General features: G+C 33.6%; 1 long non-coding RNA gene across 1 annotated transcript; it reads right to left on the bottom strand.

Moving 5' to 3' along the window:
- Positions 1–7,772: 7,772 nt before the first annotated feature.
- On the bottom strand, positions 7,773–9,774 carry LOC128548315 (uncharacterized). The gene is made up of 3 exons (XR_008366942.1): positions 9,184–9,774; positions 8,430–8,507; positions 7,773–8,155 (listed from the first exon to the last, which is right to left on the bottom strand). It is a non-coding gene; the product is annotated as an uncharacterized LOC128548315 (long non-coding RNA).
- Positions 9,775–11,798: the final 2,024 nt, after the last annotated feature.

The raw sequence follows: 11,798 nt of genomic DNA, 5'->3' as shown, positions 1-11,798 counted from the left end.
CTCTTTAATTAAACATTTGTTTTCTGTTAAATTGATTTTGACTAATGAAATTATTTGCTTCTTATTAACATCCTTTCACTTTTTGCTGGATATATCTTTTTGCCATTCCTCACCACAAACCCTTTCGGCGGGGGATACCAATTCATCGAATTTGCTTGTTTTTTTAGGAGTTGAGGCCCTTTTATTTAGTTGAGTATTGAATGCTTGCCCATGCTATTTCTCAAGAACATGTGGACCCGCTGTTTTACTGGAATGATTTTCTGCAGTATTTCTTCAAAACATAAAAAATTTAGAGGGGTGGTGCGGGATGGAGGAGACATATGTTTCTGTGACAACAACTTCTACTTTCATATGATTAAGAGTGAAACATATCGTGTATGCAGATGGGTGTTTTTAAATGTACATGTACTTATCATATGATAAAATGATTGTCAAGTTTCAGTTAATGTTGTTCCTTGATTAAAGTATGTTGATGTTATTACATTTTTAACAGTCTTTTCATAAATGATTATCTGCAGAGTGTTTTATAATATCTGTAATTTTGATTTTACACTGTCTGTTGCTTGCCAAACAGTCAGTCAGTGGGTCCACGCGTTTACTAAGTTAACTGAGTTGGTCTACATGAAAGTTTACAACAGTGATCTGTGGGAGAGCTGCAGAATGTATGTCGTTTCTATTTGTTACAGCATTAGAGCACCAGAGCTAACAATAGAACAATCTACTAGTCATGAAATATTATGATCAGTTTTAAATTGTTGCCATATTATACTCAGGCGGTCAGTCGTGGACCATTGTGGCCCTATTTGTTAGTTGCAACTGAATGTTGTAAAAAACATGTTTTTAATTTTTACTGTAATACTTCCAGTTGTTTGAATATCAGTTAAGTAGTTATTGTTTTCATATAGCTGACAGTTGTCTAGACTGAGACATTTTATGAGATTATGTGTTTACCAGTTCCTGTTTGTTTTCAGATAATAGAAATAGTGTGTTGTATGGAACAAAAATGATACACTGTCTTAGACTTAATTGGCATTTAGTATAGTTACATATGTTTCATGTTTATAGTCTGTGATTCATTGATTTATTGATCTCAAAATAAAAATCATTTGTAGTGTCGTTTTTGTTTATCATTGATTACCATTGAAAAGAAATGAAGGTTAAAAAAGGATTAGATAAAAGCATTTTTAAAACTTTTAAATAAAAGTGTTAACATAAATAGACTTATCAAGTTGCAAACTTGAAACTTGTTATACATGATCAACACAATGTGCAAATGTACACGAGACTTTTCATGCAGCTCAGAGTCATTGCCCGGGCCTTGGACTTAAAGGGGATTGCTGATAATCCTATGTGCCATCTTTAGAACAGGCTTATTGAACCATACATTAAGGTGAAAAAAGTGTGAAAATTGGATATCAAATAAGAAAGTTATGATGATTTTTAATTTCAATATTTAACATAAATGGATGCCATCATATTCACACCTCTGACGTCATCAGCTGTTTTGTACAATACAGTCGAGTCCACTTAATACGAACTCGCTTGATACGAATTTTCGGCTATAACGAACAAAATCCGGATTCCCCGGCTGAGTCCTGCTATTTCTTTGTAAAATTATTTCGGTAATAGCGAACTCGCTTCAGACAAATTTTGGGAGATACGAACACATTTTGGAAGTCCCAATGAGCTAAAATGTTATAAGTTTCCATTTTTTGATACGAACTAATTTTAGAAGTCGGCGGTCTTTTTTTTTTTGCTACGCTTTATCTTTTAACAGTTTGAATCTCTACAGTGCTGATATTTAGTCGAAGTGATTATCACCTGTATTCGATAAATACATAATAATGAGATTAATGTATGCAGTTATTTTATTCATTACAATCGAGTCCAGGTAATAATGTCTTTAGCAATTCAGCGATAATTACTTTCATTTGTACACCTCTCCATGAAAAATACAATTTCATTGTACGTTTTAGGGCTATATAGTGTACTTTTAGTATCAAAAATACAACAAAAAATTACCAGTTTTTTTTTTTCAAGTAAATGTTTGAAATACCATGTGTAAAGTACCTGTTGCAAAAATGCATTGACATATACACGTTACTGTATTCCTGTGTATCTATATGTGTTAGATCGATATGTGCTATAAACACTTGGTGATTCAATTTACATTTGTACATTAAAATTTATTTTTCATACATTTTTACGTGTTTAAGTATGAGTTATTTCATTGTAAACTGAAGACACTCACTTAATCAGTTAAAACTACTAATGAGCATCTATTCACTACAGAACTGTATTTTATTTATCAGAAGCTATTCACCGGCGATACCGGTGATACTGCCCAACTTGCTCGTGTAAATTACCTGGTAGTCATACATTCGTTAATACGAATTTCGGTAATCCAACAGTAATAAGTGTGTTTCACCTGCAGAAACATTGTGAAATCTTATATAAATAATACTAAATAATAGTGATTATTTTTGAATGAAAATAAATCCGAAGTTATTTAGGCCAGGAATTATCTGGTTTTTTCTCGTTGATGTTTTTAGATAAATGCTAATTTTAGACAACTTGTCATTACATATGTAAATCATTTGGAATGCTTCGGTTACAACAGCAAAACTATCTCTGACGTCGCATTATCATTTGCAAACATGTCAGATGAAACAGACACAAAATTCCCATCCTCCACACCCTTCACATATGTTTAATTTTGTATTACGGTTACAGATCTAATAGTACATGCTGATTTGTTGATTTTACAAAGATACTGCTGTCAGTTGTTTATTTCCAGGCAACCAAGAGGTGATGTCAAAAACAGGTTCAGTGATGCACAGGTTGCGGTTCTTTTCATTGTGCTTTGGACATCAATATCACATGTCAGTGACTTGATCTAACTACATCGAACGGTCTATTGTGGTACTCACTGAGCGCTTCTATTTGAACTATTACTGAATCAGTTCTAGACATTATCGATCTAACACAGAGTTTAGACTCGCATAACATTGCAAAATCTTGAGGGCAGTTTTAAACTGTCAGACTTGCTACACCAGATGGTAGTTATACCTTCATCAGGAGAATAATTTATGTCAGATGTATGGAAATTAAACTTAGGTAGTAGTGAAAGTTTTAAATATATCTGTAATTCATGGACGACACATGCCAGCGACTATGCCTATTTACATACAGATGATCCCTCAACTATTTGAACTACCAGTACTATTGACTCAATTCCAGATATTATCAGTCTAATACAGATTTAACATTTCAAGATCTTGAGGGAAGGCAGCTGTGAACTGTCAGACTTGCTACATCAGATTGTAGTTATATCTTCATCAGGGGAACAATTTACATCAGATGTATCGAAATAAACTTTAGGTGGAAATGAAAGTTGTAGTTATTGCATCTATAATTGATGGACGACACATGCTAGTGACTATGCCTACCGGTATTTACATACAGATGGTCCATATTTCAACTAATTGAACTACTGCTGACACAGTTGACATTATCGGTCTTGAATACAGATTTTAGATTCGCTTAACATGAGAATGGGAATGCAGTTTTGAACTGTCAGACTTGCTTTATGATGTACATCAGATGGTAACATAAATATACTTTCTTTTTTACCGAGCTGTCAGGAGAACAATTGACACCAAATGTATGGAGGTGAAACTCTAAGTGGAAATGAAAGTTTTGTAGAAGTTTTAACTATTGAATCTATAATTTGTCATTCAGTGTGTTAACAATGAACAACACAGGTGGCGATTTCCGTGTGTATATATATATATCATAAAGAAAACAAACAGAAGTGTTATTTTGAAACACTGACCTAGTCAGGTGTACTCCTTATCAATTAAACAAACTTATTTGTAAACATTGACGGTTTTAACTCAAGGGGATCCATGCTAGAAATAATGACAAAATACAATACATTACGCATATCAGTAGCCCTGACCAACCTATAAACTTGGTCAGTTTAGCCTATTTTCTAAGTACAACGACACTGTTCACCCATTTAAATGAGAAGTCATTGATTATTGTGTATAAAAATTAGTTTTGTTATTCATTATGTTACATCTCTGGATTCCATTTCTGTTATTGTATGCTGACCTAATAACAATATTATTTCGTTAAATGTAATCCAACGCTTTCCCTTACTTTTCTCATTAAATGAGTTTTTTAGGGTTTTGGTGCACGGATTTCAAATTGCATTTATTCTTTCAACACTTTTACTTATAAATGACTTAAAAGAACGGTTAACACGAAGGTGTTTGTTAACTTTTGTATTTCATAATAATGCTAGTTTAATTTATAATTTATTCCAAGTAAAAATTCTTGTCGCATCTTTATTAGGGATTCTGACTGCTGGAGATTGGCCATGCATTTGAACATTGATCAACATCTTCTTTTATGGTCTGTAAATGCTGTATGGGATATTCATGAAAGAGGATGGTTGAATATGTAAACATTCTTTTTTGTTAGGTAAATATTCTAGCAATTACTTTGCCATGTCGTTGGTCTTACTTAGGTGGAATATTCTTCGATCTGGTGAAGTTGCTGGAGTACATTTCAAAATTTATTTTTTTCTGTGAGCACTGGGTTTTGCCCACAAGCTGTTGCTGTGCTTGGTATCTCCTATGTGTCTCTTTGGCATTATAAATTTCCTTTCGATAGGACCAAATATTGATATAGTGTTCGCAGAAAAATGCTAGTGTCTGTGTCATATTGTATGGCAGAAATATTGGTAAATTATTGTACGTGTATTGTACATGGCTGAAATATTGCTAAATTATTTACGTGTATTGTACACTGCAAACATATTGCTAGTCTGTATTGTGCACAGCTGAAATATTGCTAAATTATTTACGTGTATTGTACACGGCAGATATATTGCTAGTCCGTATTGTGCACTGCAGAAGTATTGCTAATTTATTATACGTGTATTGTACACGGCAGAAATATTGCTAGCCCATATTTTGCAAGGTAGAAATGTTGCTAAATCAGTGTACTTTTGTTGTATTGCTAGTCCAAATTGTATGGCTGAAATGGGTGTGAAATTATGGTACGTATATTGTACATGACAAAGATTGCAGTGTACATGGCAGAAATATAGCTATTGTCCGGATAGATATATATATAGCGCTGCAGAAATTTTGCGTTAAGTTTATTCAAGTGTGCAGGCACGATTAGTCCTCGGTTGTTAGAATTTTCATTACATTGTCTTTCCTGGGTCATTTTATGTGACAAAATTCAGGCTTACATTTAGGCAGAAAGATGCGGCCACAAATTATCCAAACTTGTTAAATTGAATAATTTGCATAACTTGAAGTGATATTGAATCACCAATTTGTAAATGAAATATTTGTCAGTGTTTGAGAAATTAAAAGGAAGTGTATTTCAAAATTTGTGTTTATTATTATTCTTATGATTCATAATTCTGGTCCTTAAATAATGTTCACATAAACTGATGACGTTCCAGGACACTAAAACAAGCGTCCCTATTCCGTGTTAAAGGTCTTTTTAAAAGCGCCATAATTTCTTAACATTTTCTCTGATTTACAAAATTCTTTCGCTGATGCTTTTATTTTAATAAGAGTAACTCATTACGATGTTTACTGGAATTGTGATAGTTCCATTTTTTATAAACCATAATTAGCATTAGCAATTGTGTAAAGTGAACTACATCTACAGCTTTTGCAATACCGGGTTGAAATTTGGTACCCTTGATAAATATGAAGTGGAAATGTGCATGTGACAATTTAAATGGGGTAAGGGTTGTGCATGAGTTATAGCCCTTGGACTGTAATCAATGTATGTAGCTTTGCAATATTAGCAAACTACTTCTGCAGTTCTCAAAAAAGTATTGGTTTGAAACTTTGTAAACTTGATCAACATGAAGTGATGTGTATGTACAACTGTGCATAGCTCTGGTTATGTATGACAGAGTTATAGCCCTTGGATGTACCCAAAATCATCGTATTAGCAAAATCAATCTTGAGGAGTGAACTACTTTCACAGTTTTCAAAATTGTTATCTAAAACTCTGTATAATTAAATAATCAGTTTTAATCTATTTTTGTGTGTAATATTACAGTAGGCCACATTGAAACTTAAGATATTTAATATGTTCTAACACTGTTATATATCTTTATGTGTTACCTTCTTTAAATAAGTTATTATTATTATTATTATTATTATTATATTATATACATGACCATCATTAAGTGCAGATATTTTGTGACACTTTTTTGGGTCAGCTTTGATTTTAGGCGGAGTTGCAGAGGTATGAATTTCATCCAGTGATAGTTCTTGTTGTTTTTAATATGAGGTCCAAGTGCAATAACTCTGCAATGTTGGGTAATTTAAGTAGGATTTCAATGAAACTTTGGTTTACATTGTCATCAGCGTTTGTTGTTATGTTTGAGATATTTTTATGTCGACCGAGACTGCTATTTTTTGTCTTTGGATGTATTTTGTGCTTCCAAAGGACCACCCTACCAGAATGATCTATATCATGGAGACAAAAGAAAAATACTTGATGCACAACTATAGATCAACAGCATTCAGTGAGCCGTGTCTGCACTGTTAGTTTTGGTTCGACCAATAGAATAGGTAGTAATGGTATTGGACTTTGCGAGGTTGTCATGATCTATTCATCTGATTCTATCAAAGCATTTGCCGTGACAAAGAGGTCTAGCAGTAAAATTTACAGTTAGAACTAATCAGAATCCTCTCACCCTAGTTAATGGGTATGGCTCAATCAGAGGTCGTTGTGGTTTCTACGCACATTGCAAAGTTAATTGAAATCCACGAATTGTTGAAATAATTTGCACTACAGATTTCATATAATACATACGGGCCGTTCTCTAGGAAAACCGAGCTTATTGACATATAATTATTACATAATTTGACTTTTAAAAAAACGCAAATTAATGCATTATGTGATGTCTTTCAACAGTAATCTAGATACTTATTACAGTTCATACTAATAAAGAGGTTATCATTTCTGCAGAAATTTTATTTTAGTGCAAGCTGTTGCCATGGTGATATTTATTATTAGGTAACGGTATTCAACACCTTCGAAATCATGGGTTAGTTACTTTGAAGAACCATTAAGTCCAAAAACAGTAAAAAAGTAATTGTTTGGCACATTTCATTCCAGATGGTATAAAGAGAAAACAACATAAATGTATTTATGATGTGAGTCAATAGCATACATGACACGGAAATAAGCCTTAATTAAACGGACATCATTACGTTTGCATAGCATTTGTTATGTCACATTTATTAACTCGTCAGATGGATAGATGTAAGGGACCATATTTATGGAGATTTTGAATACGACAGTTTTAAGTTTTCAGGAAATATTAAATAAAGTGAATACTATGTAGTTGTGCATTTAGCTTAATCTCTGTTACTTTATCAGTAAACCCCCTTTTCCATTCTTAATTTGTAAGTCCAGTTTAAAAGAAGTGCTAAAGGAAATATGTCGCACACTACAACATATAAAGATGCTTATGTACACAAAGTTTCATTAAAATCCTACTGAAAAATGTGGAAGTAGTTTATGCTACAAATTTCCTCTAATATAATTCACATAACTAAACTTGGCGATGATTATGTATACCAAATTTCAATGAATCTGACTTCCCAGTGATTTCCCAATTGTAAAGTTGGCCAGTCCTAGTAATGACACTGGGCTCTTTGTATCAGAATCTTTATTACTCAAGCAATATACAGACATAGCAAGCAAAATGTTACAGGACACAGTGTACTTATACATGCCATTTAACATAAAACGATAGAATGTCAGTCCTTTCTTTTAAAGTGTCGCCAGTATTTCTCTTTGAAGATATAAATATAAATCTGTAGCCTCTTGACAGGTCTGTGCGGGTGTAAGGTTGTGCTCCTGCATGATAGCCACGCAAACTTCATACACATCTTGATCACAAGGAATAACTGATAGAAATTTCAGCTTCTCTAGAACACGCTGCCATATCAGCCTCTGAAACTGCTACAATCTGATTCTCTGCGTTCCACAATGACGGGAAGAAGTACATATTTTCTGGTCGGCCAAATGGCACCATAACATTAGACGAACGTCTAATGTGGTGATTGTTCCACATTCGAAAGGCCATATCGAGTTTGTCCTGCAACATGAAACAAACTGAAATACTTTCGACTATCTAGTAACAAGAGGACCGTGATTGAACTACGACAGCCTATACACTTTGAAAATAAGTTGGACCGACGGTTTATGATTAAGAAGAAATCACTATATACATATAAGGAAAGTAAGCCCGGTCCATAGCGGCCATGTTTTTTGATGAATCGACATTTATTATATGTCTATATATATTCTGCAAAAATCACCTTGTATTTCACAATTAAATATGAACAGGCAGAAAAAAATCTGTACTGTACCTTTTAAATTCCATATTGTACCTTCCGTTCTGTACGCTGCCGGACTACTTTCATTAATATGCATGACATGACACAGTTCTATAAATAGCGCAAATAAAAACTTCATTTTGTTCCATTTTAATATCGATAAACATTGAATATTCCATTCAGTTACAAACAACAAACAAACAAGGTAGAGTTATATGATAAAAGGGTCATAATAACAGTAGCTAAATCTGGGATTTTGTATTCAGCTCTCGTGGATTTTGCAAGGTCGGATCACGCTTGCGCGCTTCGTGAGATCCGATCTGGCAAAATCCACTCGAGCAAATACAGCATCCCAGATCGAGCTACTGTTATAATAACCCTATTATCTTGAACCACGAATCACTAAATACGTTATATTTACAGAGAAAACAAGCCTCAGACCAGACAGTTGTGGCCACTTTTTAACGAATCAACATGCCTTGAGCAATCTTCAACGGACACACGCACTGACAGGCGGAAACAGTGATGTCAACAATGAAAGCATCTACAGGAATGATCCCATGATATGTACCGAGCATCTGAGATTCAATTGCTTACCATGTTTTAACCATATTAATCTGTCAGAACTAAACTAATTTTCTTGATTCTAGAAGAAAATAATATTCCAACATTCTGACAACAAAGAACAAAGGACATTTTATCAGATATGTTGCTCAGCAATGAATTGATAAATGATGCCGCGGCTATTCCTGATTATTTCTGGGATAAATTAATAGGTTGGAATTACCTGAATTAATGCAAGGAAACAAAACTGGACCAAGCTTCTATCGATGAAGTTTCCACTAAAATTTCCATGATCCTGTAGGTCTTTTAATCACTCGATCCAGTAATGCATATGGTGTCTTCTTAGGTAACCCCACCAACATTCAATTCTTTGGTTCGCTGTACTGACTCCATCGATATAAGATCTATCGCTGTCAGGAGAATGGCGCCTGAAAAATGTTTGGAAATTGCGGATGTGTCCATTCTCTGTCCCATAATCTCCTCTAACAAATCGAGGACAGCCAGCAAATTGTTCTACTACCTCGAGAAAGTAGCCACCGATGACTCTGGGGTTATTATTTGTGTTATACAGATTCAGCCAAATCATACGTCTGGAAAAAACACAAATACAACCGCTTATACAAAGCCCAAACGACTTGAGTTTATCATAGCCATCTAAGTGCCAAATGAAGTTTGGACCCGCAGCATAATAAGCACGCCTGCGAAGACATCTTGCTCTCCGCAGAGACACACCTACCGGGTCCAAGTGATGTAAAATGATACGCACATCTTCCGTTCGTACACTCAGACCATTTTTTTTACATCTAGCTGCCATCATACGATATCCATGCAGTTGACCGGATTGCCGAAGTTCATTCTGTATAAAGTGAATTGCGCTATCAATTCATGTAAAATTTCGTCTTTTCAGTCCAAGTAACTTCATTATTCTCTTCAAATGCCGTAGACTGATGCAAACGCCATAGTCCTTATTTAAAACATGCCGAATTTCCCAGTATTTCAACTTTTTTTCAAACAATTTACTGATTAGCACTTCCCTATAACCGACTTACATTATGAAAATGGCAGCTCTTTCATGTTTTCTCATTTGTCTGCTAACATGTGCGCATGTGTTAGTTATCACGTGATGCTAACACGTGTGCATGTGATAACTAACACGTGCGCATGTGATAAATAAAATATTTCCTATGTCCCCTCTATGCCACCATAAAGAGGAGACTAGTATATTTTATCTTTATAAATGGCTGATGATTTCAAAAATTTGCTGTTCTATTTTTGGTTGCGGGTTTTTCTTTTTGTTTTAAATACACTGTGACAAGGAAACAATTGTTTATAATTCTTTAAACGAAACACAAATTATGAATAGCAAGTTGCCTAGGCAGTGGCAAGTGAACTGTCACCGGTGCAGCAGACCCAAGGTCTAGTGCACCGTCATTTTTGTTATATATAAAATATTGCCTTTAAGTAAAGTTTAATTCAAAGATATTTTCACCAGATATATTCAGAAACATAACTAATAGAATGAAGTAAGATAAACTTTGATTGACCTGTGATTTACCCTTTGACCTCAAAGTGCTGATCTTCATTCTTGGGCAATAGTAGTATCCATTATTTTCTTAGATATTTCCGAATGACAGAATGGATTTCATTGATTTTTTTTTTTTCGAATTTTCATGAAAGGTCCACATATATTTGTCAAATAAGATTAATCATTGTTTGTATTTGGATAAATATATGTACGTATAAAAAAACTGAAATTCGATATAAATTTCAGACTTATAATGTCAGTGACAATTGAAGTTTAATTCTTCATGGAACCTAGAATTTGGAAATATTAACATCTTGCCAGCAAATATTTTATAATGTGCATGTACAATCAAAACTGTTTACAATTTCAATATTTGTTATATAATTAATTACAATCGCTACAATATTCTCACAAAATCCATGATAAAAACTGTGAAAGACAATAAAGATTATTATGAATGGAGGTCCATAATGGTAGGTGTTGTTGGTTTGCTTGTTAAAATTTTTAATAGATCTTATTGGATTTGGCGTGTTCGTCTTTTGTGTATGCTATTTATATAAAAAATAATGAAGATAGCGCTTTTAGTAAATGCAAGCCAATGTTTATCTTACTTCTTCTTTAATAATGCTCTTTCATATTACTGGTGACAAGATATTATTAGTATACTTCAAAGAAAGGCTATCTTTTATAACAAATGGTAGTAGTAGCTTCCTCGCTTGGCCGTATCTTTTCAGCATTATTCTTTATCTGGTCTTTATCCAAAGTCATTCAGACTATCTCTGTAATTGTAAGAATTACATTCATGGATAGAGAGTGTTAAAATTTCTTTCCGAGAACATGTGAAGCAAAGACTTAATCTGCGATGGGTTTCATATGCTCTACTTATTAAGTTGCTTTGCCTGTTACCAGTATAAAAATGATTTAAATCGTTAACAGGTTCATATCATTATGTTGTTACAAACTCATTCACCAAAACAAGTCCACACACACAAAACTGGTCAATGTATAATGGAATGTCAATGATGGCTATTGTCCACTTTCAAAGACAACACATGTAGGGCATTATCCATATTCATTTTCGGCTATTCTCCATTTTTCACACAAGGATCAATATAAATGGATTTGACATAAAAAGGCAAATGTAAATAACTTACTTTAAACTATGTCAGATAGTGAGATGGTAGAGCTGTACATACAGTGAATTACAAGCATAAAAACAACTCTAAATATTTTTTATGAATTTTCAAACTAAACTTTCATGGATTTTGTAAACTATTTAACATATTGTGTATTGTATTCACAAAAATAAAGTA

Source organism: Mercenaria mercenaria, chromosome 14 (genome assembly GCF_021730395.1).
Source record: "Mercenaria mercenaria strain notata chromosome 14, MADL_Memer_1, whole genome shotgun sequence".
Taxonomy (NCBI): Eukaryota; Metazoa; Mollusca; class Bivalvia; order Venerida; family Veneridae; genus Mercenaria; species Mercenaria mercenaria.
Note: the sequence above shows the minus strand (reverse complement) of the source record. Positions and strands in the feature narration are given on the sequence as shown.